General features: G+C 48.5%; 1 long non-coding RNA gene across 1 annotated transcript; it reads left to right on the top strand.

Moving 5' to 3' along the window:
- The first annotated feature begins 4,485 nt into the window (after positions 1 to 4,485).
- Positions 4,486 to 11,167, top strand: LOC139045447 (uncharacterized). The gene is made up of 3 exons (XR_011503768.1): positions 4,486 to 7,409; positions 9,153 to 9,302; positions 10,024 to 11,167. It is a non-coding gene; the product is annotated as an uncharacterized lncRNA (long non-coding RNA).
- Positions 11,168 to 14,576: the final 3,409 nt, after the last annotated feature.

The raw sequence follows: 14,576 nt of genomic DNA on the forward strand, positions 1-14,576 counted from the left end.
CCAGGCTGCCGAGAAGCCAAACGTGCACACTTAACAGCTGTGCCGCTGGGCCGGCCCCCAGTTATGTACTTTAATTATTAGAACTTTTAATGCACTCATACTCTTTTCCAAACCTTTTTTTCTGCAAGACTTCACCATATCTGCTGGTGAGCTGCATACCTTTCCTCTGGCTGTGTTCATGTCTTTAGGATGAGGTCAAACTGTCTCCTCAAGGTGACTCTGCATCTCTCTGACCACGTTCATTTATTCATTCAACAACTACTGAGCTCTTCTCCATGCCAGGGCCTGTGGTGGGATCAGGAGAGACAAAGGGGACAACACAGACTCGAGCCCTGCCTCATGGGCTGATTTTAGCGGTGAACCCCTAAGTTCACGGCAATTTCCATGATTCTCAAGTTCCAGGGCAGCTGACTGACAGCCCAGGGACACTCCTGGAAGCCGTGCCCAGACCTGGTCCTTTCCAGACGCCCCTGAGCCGTGGCTCAGCCAAGGCCAGGGGTAACATTGCCAAAAGAAGTTGGATGCTAAGTAAACCTGGCTTCCTCTCCAACATTGTTAGAGACCCTTGTCCAGTTCAGTCTGTTCCCATCAGATAAGACAAAGCCAAAGCAGATGCGACCTTCTGGAACTATCGTGTGCTAGAGCTTTCGGAAATGGACTTTTTTTTTTTTTTTGGAAGGGAGAGGACGAAAACAGAAGAAAGAAACTGAGAAGATGAACTTATCTAGAGATTGTCCTTGAATCCTGGCTGTGGAGAGGCAATCTAGTCGTGTGGCCTTGAGCGTGTCATTTATCTTTTCTGGGCCCCATCTCACAAACACTCAGGGACACAAACAGGTGCCAGGCCGAGATCTTTTCTCATACGGTTTTATCTGATCCTTAGCACACTGCGTTAGGTAGCGTCCTTACCCAGGTTTATACACAGAAACTCAAGATTCCAAAGGGAAAAGGACAGGCCTGAAGCCACACATTTAGAAGAAGCAGAGTTAGGATTTAACCTGGTTTGATTCTGAGTTCCTCACCCTTTCTACTTTACCATAGATGTCTCCTTTTTGTGTAAGAGATTGTCCAACGACCCCAGGTCAGGGTGCCCTGCCGTGCTGAGAAGAGCAAGGAGGAGGGCCTTCCTCCCCCAGAAATCAGGACTTACTATGAGTCTATGCTATTAGGACAGTGTGGTATCGGCAAACAGATTGACCCCCGAGAAAGAACAGAGGGACCCAGAATCAGACCTGCACATGTATAGGACTTTGGTATATGGCAGAGGGGGCACATCACGGTGAAGAAAAGAAGGAGCTGAAAAAATTACTTCACAACATATACAAAGGTCAGCTCTACATGGCTTAGGGGCTTACATTTCAAAAATAAAACTTTAAAACTCTTAGTAGAAAATATAGGTCAATATCTTTTAGAGGTCGCGGTAGAGAAAGATTCCTTAAAAAAGCCCCAAAGTGCATTTACTGCAAATTAAAGGATTGATAAACTCAACTGTATTAAAATTAAGAACTTATGTTCAACAAAAGCCGCCTTAAAGAAAGTGAAAAGAAAAGTGATCAAGTAGGCAGAGAAAATCTCAATACACGTAAGCAACAAAGGATTAATACGAGGAATAGATAAAGAACTCCTATAAATCAGTAACAAAGAAAACAAAAAAAAAAAGAAGAACGGACAAAAAGTATGAGCAAGATATTTTAGTGGAGAAGAAACACAGACAGCCATATATGTGAAAAGATGTTAAATGTTGTTAGCGATCAGGAAAACGGAAATTGAAGCCTCAGTGAAATGCCATGTTACATCCATTCAATTTGCAATAGTTAGAAGTCTGGTAATACCAAGTGTTGGAAAGGGTGTGGATCCCCAGGATCTTTTGTGTGTGTGTGTGTGAGGAAGATTGGCCCTGAGCTAAGTTCTGTTGCCAATCTTCCTCTTTTTACTTGAGGAAGATTGTTGCTGAGCTAACATCTGTGCTAATCTTTCCTCTACTTTATGTGGGTCAACACCACATCGTGCCTTCATGAGCAGTGCTAGGTCCACTCCCGGGATCCGAACCTGCAAACCTGGGCCACCAGACTTAACCAAACTTAACTGGAGCACACAAACTTAACCGCTACACCACCGGGCCGACCCCTGGGTGCCCAGGATCTTTTGCATATTGTTGGCAGGAATGCAAACTGGTGAAGCCATTGTGGAAAAGTCTATTATCTTCTGAAGCTGAACACTCACCTAGCTTATGACCCAGCAGCTTTACTCATATCACAGCAGGGCTGTTCCCACAGCAAAACCTAGATACCATCTGGGATCAATTGCATTATTTGTTCGTGATTATTCATTCGTTCTTCACCCTTGCCAGGTCTCCCTGTTGGCAAAGACTCTTCTCCAGCAGAGCTGCAGCCAACCCTCAGCCTCACAGAGTGAGAACTAGAAATAAATGTTTGGTGCTACGAGCCAATGAAATATTGGGGTTGTTTGTTCCTGTAGGAAAGGATGAACAATAGCCACGCCAGATGCCCGTCAATAGGAGAGCGATGAGTGGACTGTGATATGCCTACGCGTGATACACAATAGACTGCAGTCAGAATGAAGGAGCTACAGGGACAAGCCTCAAATATAAATTAATTTTACAATCTAACACTAAATAAGAAAAGTAGATCTCAAAAGATTATATACAATACAATTTCCTTTTGTAATGTTAAAAATGACTAATGTTAAAAGTATTCTTTTTTTTTCTGCTTTTTCTCCCCAAATTCCCCCAGTACATAGTTGCATATTTTGATTGTGGGTCCTTCTAGTTGTGGCATGTGGGATGCCCCCTCAGCGTGGCTTGATGAGCAGTGCCATGTCCATGCCCAGGATCTGAACCAGCGAAACCCTGGGCCGCTGAAGCAGAGCGCGTGAACTTAACCACTTGGCCATGGGGTCGGCCCCCTAAAAGTATTCTTTTAAGGAATACATTTGGTTGCAATAAATTACGATATAAAGAGGAAACCAAGGAGTGATGTGCATAGGATCCCAGGTGGTAGGTACCTCACACGGGGGGAGTGGGGCCTGCTTACCCCTCAGGCACAGTAGACTCAGTGCCTCAGGCCACGATACTTGCAGGGCCCACAAAAATGTTTTAATTGCCTTTAAAATCAGAAGCAAAAAATGAACTTTTAGGTCAAAGAAAATGTTTTCATATATAATATTAGTATATTCTTTATACCACTGCAGTCATAAAATATATGTATAGATTTGTGTGTGTGTGTGTAGGAAGAGGCCCACAAAGGCAGAAGCATCCAGATCTGTGAAAGTCAAAATGTGGTGCTGAGGGCGGCAAGGGGGAACTTACGGTTCCTTGTAGGTTATAGGCAAAGTACTAGCTTTGGTTTTGGGTAACATGTTACGTTATTATAAATAACTGAAGCAAGTGTAAAATACATGGCCCAAGGTTAACAGTGTATCATAAACCAAGGATGATGGTAATCTAATTCTGTACACCTGGGATCTCCTTGCAAAACAATTAGCAAAGATGCTAAACACTGAATTTAACACTTGCAAATAAAATCTTTCCAAAATTTTTACTTAGGATTTTGACTTGCGTCTGTGAACATAAATTTTTAGATGAGATTTTGTGTCTGCATCAGCGACACAAAATTCCCAATCAAAATTCTTAAATAATTATCTTTACAAATCGCTATCACCACTTTTTTGCAACCATTTAAACACTTACAATAATTGAAATGTTTATTTAAAGAGTCTAACAGCACTTTCTTTTCTGTCATTGACAAATGAAATTGCTTGAATGACGTAAGCGGGCTTTGAATTCACTGGAACTTTGTCATATCAAGTATTTCAAACTGCTAACGAAGCTCTTAGTTGCAGTGTTCGTCGTTGGAGCAGTCACCCTGAAGTTACCCTGGGCGCCATCAAAAGCACCCAGCTGCCAGGAATGCAGCCAGGCTTTGTGGAAGCCTGAGGTTTATCCAATTTAGGAGGAGGGGCTCTTTAAGAAAAAGATAACAAAATTTCAAGTGTAAAATTAGGTCTGACAGGAGATTGCATCACTGGACCCAATTCTTCACCACTCCTTGTAGCTACATCTTTGCCAAGTGACTTTGCAGTTGTGGTCCCTAAAGGGGCCGAGTGTATGTTCCCAGTTCTTGACTCCAGACTTGGCTACATGACTTGCACTGGCCAATGGGATGGGGTGGAAACGGCAGCATGCCATTTCTGAGGCTGAGGTTTGCCCCCTTGTTCCTTGCTATCACCATAAGAAGGACATTCCCTGGTTAGCACCCTGGTCCCAGGGGGAAGATGAGACCATGGGACAGCCTAGATCATCTGACTCCCAGGTGCTGGAGCCTTGCCCCAGCTCATCTGCAGATCTGTGCAAATAAACAGGTGTGGCTGTAAGCCACTGAGTTTTGGGGCGGTATGTTACACGGCAGTGTTATACCCATAGCTAATGAACGCAGGTGTAAAGTGTAGGTTTCCTTGTAATGAGAGAATAAATCACAACAGATAATAAAATTTTAGCACCTAACAAATAGCTCAAAAGTCACAGAATCCAGAAAAGTATATAACATTTTTATTTATTGCCTGTCTGACATACCTTTATAAGTTCCTACATTTTGGCACACGACAACAATTTTGGCTTAAGTGTCACGTCCTCTGAGAAGCCTTCCTTGACCCTCAGTCCGAGTCGGGGCTATCTGTTTTATGCTCCCATTGTGCGTTCTTCTCCTTCCTCGTGGTTCTCAAAAACAGTTAAATAGCTATTTGTGTAGTTACTCAATGTCTGGCTTCCCTCTTAGACAGCAAGCTCTGTGAGGCAAAAAATCATTCATTCCGATAGCAATGGCCAACATGCATGCAGCCCTTACTGTGTGTGGGGTACTGTTCTAAGCACTTTATATTTATCATCTCATTTAATCTCGCAGGAACCCCTTAACCCAGATACTACTTCTTTCCCTGTCATAGGACTGAGGAAACTGAGACACAGAGAGGTCAAGTAACTTGCCCAGGGATGCAAAGTAGTAAATGGTGGAACCAGGATTTGAACCTGAGCCGTCTGTTCCAGAGTCCTTGTTTCTTCTCACTTCCTCTACTGCCTTCCACGTCTGTCTCATTTCCCACTGTATCCCCAGCACTCAGCATAGGACACATAATAGGTGTCCAGTAAAATATTGGTCGAATATATGAATAAACACACATTTCTAAGGATCTATTCAGGGCAAAGTGCTGTGGAGAAATAAAAAATATGGATCCTGCCCTCACCAAGCTTTTCCTCTAACTCTGAAAGCATGAGGACAAGAGAGATTTTTTTTTTTTTGCCTGGGGCATATAAAAAAGGTTCTCGGAGGTGGTGCTTTTGATGGTCCTCTGAGACCAGAGAACAGATAGGACCTGAACAGGCTGGTGGGCAGGGGAAGTGGAGCAGGGAGGCAGACGCTGGGAGGCGAGGCGGGAAGCTGACCACCTGGCAGGGGCGCCCATCATGCTGGGCTGGGACAGCTAGGTAGGGGCTGTGCACAGAGCTGAGGTGGGACGGGGGAAAGGCTCACTCGACCAGACCACGGAGAGGTCTGATCTGGGCCCCCAGGGCCGAGCAGACATGCTGGGAGGAAGGGCTTTGTGGGGAGCAGGACCGACCCACGCAGAGCAGGCAGGCAGGAAACTCGCAAAGGGTGTTCAGGAACCAAAAGCATGTTCTGTGTGACATTAATAAGGCTCCACCGTCAAACTCTTTTGGAAAATTCTGGAATGAACAAGGTTAAACAGATCTCTTTCCTGCAGGCTTTCTCAGAACCCTTAATGCGTTCAAGTCTACGAGATAGGGATATGTGTGCAACATTTCCAAAAAGGGTCATAGATCGTTTATCAACCCGCCAACACATTAGGTACGAGGAGATGCCAGCAAGGCAGGCAGTAAAATAGCTCGGCGTGTCCCAGCTGCCAGGCTAAGGAAGGGTGACATCAGAAGAGGAAGAGATTTTTAAGCATCGTGGTGACCTGCCCACGGCTGAGGGTTAGGATGTCAGCGTGGAGAACGGAGAGGAGGAAAGAGGGAAACTGACATTTATTGTCACCTTACTGGGTTCCAGCCACCGTGCCAGCACTTTACATACACACGTGCGTTTCATGTTTACAACTCTGTGAAGCTCCCTGCTATTGTCCCTATGTTAAAGTTGAGGAAACTGAGGCTCAGAGAGGTCGTTGAACCTAGTGAGTGGCAGAGCCGGTTCTCGATACCAGATCAGCCAGGGATCATAAGGGTGGCCTAAGCTGGGGCAGGAAGCGCTGCGAACGCTGCTGAGACCGTCAGCGGTGTGGCCCCCTCCCAGGACCTAAACCCTCGAGCCAACAACCTGCTGGGTGACTGGGCTAGGTCACACCCCCTCTCTGGGCCTCAGTTCCTCATGTGTCAACAAGCTGATTGCTACTGCTCCTCCCAGCTCTGAACGCCCTCCTCAAGGCTCCTCTCCACGTGGGTAGAGTCCCCAGGTCTGGTCCTCCGTTACAGGATTTGGGGACCGACTGTCACATATGGAGCGACCAGCCTCATCTCATCGCACCCCCTCACAACTCCACAGAGCATTCAGTCAAGGAGGGTTTACCACGGACCTGCCCTCGCCGGGCGCTGCCCTGAAAGCTGCCCTCTGTGGCCTGTAGGGCAGAAACTGCCATGGCCCCCTTTTTCTGACATAGAGCCCTGGCCTAGGTCTCACGCTGGTTAAGATTTGAATCAGGTCCGTCTACACCAACAGCTGAGCTCCTGCCCACTCTGTTTTGTTGCCACTCATGCAACCCACCGGCTCAGGACTGGAGCCCAGGCCTCCAAGCAGGGATGGGGGGTCGGGGGCACAAAATACTTCCAGTCAGACCTGGGTGTGACTCTTGGTCCTGCCACCTACTGGCTGTGCGACACAGTGCTGCCATCTTGCTGCCCGGAGCCTCGTTCTCGCCTCCGTGTGAGAGCCCCAGCATGCTCATCCCACAGAGCTGTGGGGAGGGTGCAGGCTCCCCGGACGCCCTGCCGTGTCTCACGCTCGATCCACAGGCCTGCGAGGCGTGATCCAGAAGCAAACAAAGAAATCCATCCCGTGATCGCCTGGATTCCTTGAACTCTGCAGTTAGCAGTCTGCTGTTGTGTGTCTTTCTGTGGCCTGAATGATAACGATAATGACCAGCACTTACGGAGGGCATAATCCGCTCTAGGAACTTTTCTGAGTGTTTTACAGACGACAGCTGTGTGGACCACAGCCAGGATTTGAACGCAGGCCGTCCGGCTCCATGGCCCATGCTGTTAGCCACACCACCCTGTCATCCAGGAGGGTCAGCGTAAACCTCTGTGCATTAGACCATGAGATCCCAGGGGTCATGCTGCATGTCTTCTGCAGGATCCAGGAGCCAGCTCAGGCCTAGCCCTGGTAAGTCTGAAGAAATTCATTCATTCATTCACTCATTCATTCATTCAGTGAGTATCTGTTGAGCACCTTTGATATGTCAAACACTGTTGCAGGAGCTGGGGATACCATGATGAAGAAAGTAGAGAGGACCCTTGTTCCCATGGCAACTGCATTCTAGGGGGGATTCAGGAGCTAAACAAGCAAACAGAGCAAGAAACAAGGAAACAAGCGAGAAAAATACCAGCCAGTGATTCGTGCAGAGAGTGAAAATTGGAGTTTACAGCAGCCAGTGAGCTGGTGGCTGCTTTAGATGGGAGGTCAGTGAAGGATTCTCTAAGGAGGTAACATTTCAGCTAAGACCTGAATGAGAAGAGGGAAGCAGCCACTTGAAAACCAGGCGGAAGAGTGTCTGGACAGAGGGAACAGCAAGTGCAAAGGCCCTGAGGTAGGAATAAACCTAGTGTGTTTGGGGAACAGAGAGCAGCCCAGTGCAGCTGGACTATCAGTGAAGGGAGATGGCGAGGCAGAGGCCACATCTTGGAGGCTTCATGAGCCAAAGGAAGGAGTTGCTTTCTTTTTATCATTTATTATTTTTTTCCAGGTATGATGGAGTAGTTTATTTTTTTATTTTTTTATTTGTTAAAGATTGGCTCCTGAGTTAACATCTGTTGCCAATCTTTTTTTTTCATTCTCCCCAAAGGCCTCTAGTACATCATTGTATATTCTAGTTGTAGGTCCTTCTAGTTCTGCTGTGTGGGACACCACCTCAGCGTGGCCTGATGAGGGGTGCGAGGTCCATGCTCAGAATCCAAACTGGCGAAACCCTGGGCTGCCAAAGCAGAGCGCACGAACTTAACCGTTCAGCCACGGGGCCGGCCCCAGTTGAAGGGTTTTAAATAGAGAAATGACATGATCTGATTTTTTTTTTCTTAACAGGTTTCATTTTTCAGAGTAGTTTTAGGTTAGTTTTACATTTACAGAAAAATTGAGTGGAAAGTATGGAGAGTTCCCATATATCCTCTCACCCCCTAAACACACGCATGTGTGCGTGCACACACACACACACTCAATTTCTCCTGTTATTAATATCTTGCATTAGTGTGATACATTTGTTACAATTAGTGAGCCAGTATTGATGCATTATTTTTAACTGAAGCCCATATTTACATTAGGGTTCACGCTTGGTGATGTCCATGGGTTTTGACAAATGCATAACGAATAGCATGTACTCACCACGACATATCGCACAGAACAGTCTCGTGCCCGAAAAGTCCCTGGGCTCCACCTATTCCTCTCTCCCTTCCAGCGAAACCCCTGACAACCATGGCTCTTTTATCCATCTCCATAGTTTTGCCTTTTCCAGAATGTCTTGTAGCTGGAATCATACGGTCTGTAGCCTTTTCAGATTGGCTTCTTTCACTTGGTCTGATTTTTAGAAAGATCCTCTTGGCTGGTTTGCAAAGAACAGATTGGAAGGGGACAAAAATAACAGCAGGAGGCCAGTCAGGAGATGAAACAGTTGTCCGGGGGCTGAGACAGCAGGCGGTCAAGCAGGTGGGGAGATGCGTACAGACTCGGAGACCTGTGGAGGCTGGGCTCTCGGAAGCTGCAGGTGGACCGGCCACAGAGGGAGGGCCAGGAGGAGAAACGGCGGATGCTTACACAAGGGTTAAACCAGGTCCCGGACAGACTGGTGGGGTAAAGTTTCCAGAGAGATTGCTGTGTTTTTAAAATTTATTTAAATACTCATGATTTTTCTCTTAGAATTGAAGAAGCAGGTGCAGAGGGACCTCCTAGTGTGCCTAGGATCACACAGCGGAGCAGAAACCAGATCCGCCTTGGATGGCAGAACTCCAGCCTCTTCATCCAGGGCTCCATCCTCGCTGCCAGCTCCCTGGTCCCTCTAGTGTCTTTGTTAAGTATTTTCTTTTCTCGGTGGTCGTTTTGTCGAATAATCAATAAACCACTAACGAAGTAATAGGCTTCCAGATGCACACACGGCTGTTTCCCTGCCTGGAAAGCCTTCCTTTTGGCCCTCCTTAAAACCCTCTTGGATTCTTATTGCACCTGGGGGGAAAAATCCACTTGGAATTGAATCTCAGCAAAACTGCTTGTTAACTTGTCCTGATCCCTAAATGAGTTCAGCTTATTTTGGTCTCAAGCAGCTACCTTAAGCCAAAAAAAAAGTGGAGGAGAGTTTGACTTAAAAAGGGGGTCAACTTGAAAAGCAAATTTGCCTGTTATTTTACCTTCAAAATGAGTTCGTTTGGGAATAGCAAATATAATTGCATTTGGGGACGTGCGGGGTATGGCAAAGCATAGGCAAATCTGGAAAACAAAGGAGGGGAGTGGCTTTTATAGAGAAAAAGGGGGAGTGGGGAGGAGCTGTTCTGTAGGAAAGTCCATTGGAGGAAAGTAACAGTTGAGGGCGGCAACGACCTCTCCTTGGCTGGGCTGTTGCCGCAGGGGAGAGAAATCTTCCCTCAGTAGTAAAGTAGTTCTACTTCCTGTGAAAGATGCAAGAATTTCTCTCTCTGCTTGGTGTAATTGACAATGTGCAACAGGGTGTGAGCGCTCCCCCTACAGGCCTTCCCCACTCCAATTTAGTTAAGGTTTCTTTTATTAATTTCCGCAGATGCATTTCCTGGGAAGCTACGCAGAGGCCTCACAGATGCAACAATCAGTTCAAGGACAGGTCCAGGATCCAGTGGAAGCCTGCTGCCTTCAGGGGACAGGGCTACTGTGACTCCACATACTGTGTCTCTCCTCTCCATGCTCCCAGAAGGCGCTGGACGGTCCCAGCTGGGTCAGGAATGCCACTCGCCTCTGCTCAGATCAATCGGTTCTCGAGGGGAAGCCCAGTGCCACGCGGTATAAACAGGGTGGCTCCAGGGAAGGCAAGATCTTCATGGCAGCTGGAGCTACGAATGCCCCACCAGGCAGTCCTGGCCGCCCTGTCCCCAGTCATCCCATAACTCACTCCCAGCCCTTCTCACACTGTCTTTTAATGATTTCTTGACGTACGTGTCTCTCTCACTGGACAGTGGGCTCTTCCAGGATCGTGGTCTCCGCTGACTTAGTAGGGCATGCTGCAGTAGAGGTCCCCAGTGACTGGCCTCCCTTCTGCTACATTCGCTAGCACTTTTCGCTAAGCTCGTGGCCTCCCAAAGTAATGACATGTCCCAGTCTACCTTGCAGCTAGGGGTGACAGGTGACAAAGTTCTGACCAAGGCGTAAGAACGGCGGCGGTGTGAGCAGCTTCTAGTCACACTTTTCTGGGAAAGAGCGTGCCCCGCTTCCCCTCCTCATCCTGCTGGCTGGAATGTGGACATAGTGGTGTGCCCTATCGGACCACATGGAACAGGGAAATGCCCTAGGAACAGGAGAGTCACCAGATAGACAGACCAGGGGTCCCTGACACCCTGAAGCTGCCATGTCAGCTTTGAACTGCTTCCCCCTAGAATATTCTGAGAGGCAAGAAAACCTCTTTTCTCCTTGAGCCTTCCTGCAGCCTCATATAATCCACACTAATAACCATGCTTAACATGGTGACTGACACTTAATAAGTGCTCAATAAATTATGCTTATATTATTCAATCAATTACCAAAAGAGAAACCCTCCATTCCAGCATTAACATGTTGACTGTTTGCATATTCCCGCTCGGCTCTTCTGTACATGCAGCTGATATTTTTAATAGAGGTATAATTAGAGCAGAAATAGAATTTTATATCCAGCCTCTTCCCTTTAATAGTCATTGCATAATAAACATTTTCCATGTTAAGTCATGTTATCACCGTTTTTAAATGGCTGTGTAATTTTCCACCAAAGAGATCAACCATAATTGACTTAACCACTCCCTTATTGCTTGATATATACATTTTTTCCAATTTTTATAATTACAGAGAATGCTGCAAGGAAGTTGCTTATGACTCTAGTTTTTTGCTCCTTATTTTTGACAATTCCCTGGAGAATGGGATGGTTGCCTTTTCCAATATCTTAGACACCCTGGACCTTCACCAGCCACTCTCAAGCTTTATAATTTCCAGATTCTGAACATGGTTGTGACATGAATAATAATTACAATAGCAACAGGCGCCCATTCCTGACCACTGATTATGCAGCCGCGCTGGGCACTTGTCACATCCGTGTACCTACACATCGACATGTGCTTTATCTAGCGCTTGCCACATGCCAGCAAGGGGCACGGTGGTGAAAGGTGCAAATCCTAGAGTCTGACAGCATTCAAGTCTCCACAAACTGCTTCTTAACTGCGAGACCTCGGGGAAATTACTTAACCTCTCTGTGCCTCCATTTCCCCATCTACGAAATGGGGCTAATAACCCTTTCTTCACAGCGTTGGTGTGAGCGTTAAAAGAGAGAAGGATAATTGCTGACTTTTCTCGAGTGCTGACTAGGTGCCAAGCTCTGTGCTGAAGGCTTTGCTTTGACCTCGTTTGCTCCTCGTCTGGGAGCTGAGTGTTCCCACCGCATTTTGCTGACGAGGCACCTGCAGCTCAGAGCACAGACAGGTCTGCTGGGAGCTGAGCGAGTCTCACCTCCCTCAGTCGTTGACCTCAGAGCCCCACATCCCTTCCGAAAGGGTTCTTCTCTTTGCTGTCTCGTTAAGTCAGAGTCAGCCTCGCAGAAGCCCAACTCCTCCAGCGTCAGCTCTCCCCCGGCCCCAGCCCCCGACGCACAGCCCTCTTCTCAGGCCTGGAGAGCGAGTCACTGTCCTTTGCCATCGCTGCGTGGAATACCCCAGAAGCTCAGTTAGGAACAATAACCACTTATCGAGCACTTCCTCTGGGCCCAATCCCGGGCTTGGGCCTCTACGCCATCATCTCATTTAACTGTCAGAACAGTCCTGGAACATAAGCACCATTACTCCTCTTACAGGCGGGGAAACCCTGGCCTGGGTGCTCAGCGAATTGCCCGGCGTCACAGAGTTATTGCATTTAAGAGCTGAGAGTCGCAGCGGGCTGGGAAATGCAAGCCTACTGTCCCGCTGTCCTCACCCACAGCCGCCTGGGACGGTGGTTTCCAGGGGACAGGGAAGGTCGAGCAGCGATGTCCCAGGTGGCCACCGCCTACCCCAGTGCCGCCATGCAGAGGGCACCAGAACACGCCCACCAGGGCCACCTGGCCTCTGCAGGTCCAAGGCACAAAGGCAGAGTCAGGATCCAAGACAGAGCTGTGGGGCGAGCTTTCTGTGCCGCCCCTGAAATAGCCCAGCTCCCCAGCTCCTGCGCTGGGAGGCGCAGGCGGATCCCGGAATAGCTCTTTCCTGCTGCAAGGTGACCTAGTTCGCAGGTTCCTCTTGTCATGTGAGGTTGGCGGAGTAAGACATTCCCCAGCCTCTCAACCCAGAGAAAGCCCGATCCAGCATTTTCTTCTCCCCCTTCACCCAGGGCTGCTCCCGATTCTCCCACTGTGCACTCATCCTGCAAGTCTGGGGAATGGGTAATAATAATTACAGTGAGTATAAGCGCTTCACAGCCTCAAAATGTGTTCACAAACATCACCGTGCCTCCTTCTCACACAGGCTGGGGAGGGAGGGCTTATCATCATCCCATTTCACAGCTGAGGCAATGAAGGCACAGAGAGGGTAAGTAACATGAGCAAGGACACACAGCTGGGAGAAGGCAGAGCCGTCCTCGCCTGTCCACTGCTGTGATGGGTCTCCTGAACACCTGGTGGCAGAATTGGGTAGCAGAGGTTGAGATCCGCCAGACCAGGGTTGGGGCTGGGGTTTGAATTCCAGCATTGATCAGCTCTGTGACTCCAGGCAAGCTGCCTTACCTGTCTGAGACTCAGTTTCTGTATCTGTCAAATGGGTGCAATAACCACACCTGCATTCTAGGGTTGTTCTGAGGAGTCATGAGCTGGTGTGTGTCAAGTGCTCGGCAGGGTCCTTTCGCTTGTCCTTGATAAAGTAGCCATTGTTGTTGATTAATATAATTGACATCTCGAATTTAACCGGAAAAGGAAAAGATTAAGAGTGTTCGGTGCCAGTGAAGAATTCCAGCGGCAAAGGCGGGTACAGTTCTTCCCACACCACCACACCCATGCAGGGGAAACGGTGTATACACAACAACACAACGCTGGGATGTGGCAACCTTTCCAAAGCCGCGGGCCCTGGTTCTGCTGGATGGCTGAGTGGCCCTGGGTGAGGGCGCTGGTTAGACCGAGGCGGTCCCTGACCCCACGGCAGGAATTCCTCCCAGGACGGGAGAGAGCTGTGGGGGCCGGGTCCACCCTCAGATGCCCTGCCCCAGGCTGTCACCTGTGGCCGTGCTCGTTACTCTGCGAGTGGCACCTCACACAGGCAAGGAACACAGAGAGGGGCCCGATGGTCCCAGGGAGCAGAAGGTCACCGTGGACGAGAGGATGGGGACAGAGATCAGGGGCAGACCTGGAGGCCCCTGACTACTGTGACCAAGTTACCTAAAGGGAGAGGCGGCTGTGGGCCGGTAAGAACGGAGATGGACTCATGGGGTCACACACTGTCGCTTCAAATCCTGCCTCCACCACTCCTTAAATGGGAGGCCACAGATAAGTGGCTGAACCTCTCTGAGCCTCAGTTTACCCATATGTAAAAATTGGGCATAATGTGAACCTCCTAGGTTGGTGACGAGTATTGGAGGATGCCCCAAAGTGTAGCAAAAGGACATTGCCAGGCACATAGCGGAGGCCAAGTAAAGGTTTGAGAATCTGGACTTGAACAGTCCAGGCTATTAAGCCCCAAGACCAGAGGTACCATGTTAGGAATTCGGAAGAAAAGATGATCACCATCTGAAGGAAACAAGGAAGGCTTCAGAATGATGGCGGGACTGGCATCGGGTCCTGACATCCAAGTGCTACTGAGAAAGATGGAGCAGCTTGGGGAAGGCATTCCAGGCAGAAGACCCCGTGGGACAAAGTCTGGAGGTGGGAACGGGCGGGACGCACCGGCAGAACAGCAGCTCCGCGTCACACTCCGCAGGGTTCAGCTCTCCCCTACGGCCCTTCCTCTGCGACCCCAACTCCTGCCACTTCAGTCAGCGCCCCACTCCCCTCAGTGGCTTCCTCCCTCTTACACACACAGCCTCTTCCTCAATCCCCATCCCCTGAACTTGTGTGATTTCTTGAGGGCACTTACCACACCCTGTGATACTGTTATTTAGTCATCTGGGATCATATTTATTGTT

This window comes from Equus asinus, chromosome 5, assembly GCF_041296235.1.
Source record: "Equus asinus isolate D_3611 breed Donkey chromosome 5, EquAss-T2T_v2, whole genome shotgun sequence".
Lineage (NCBI taxonomy): Eukaryota > Metazoa > Chordata > Mammalia > Perissodactyla > Equidae > Equus > Equus asinus.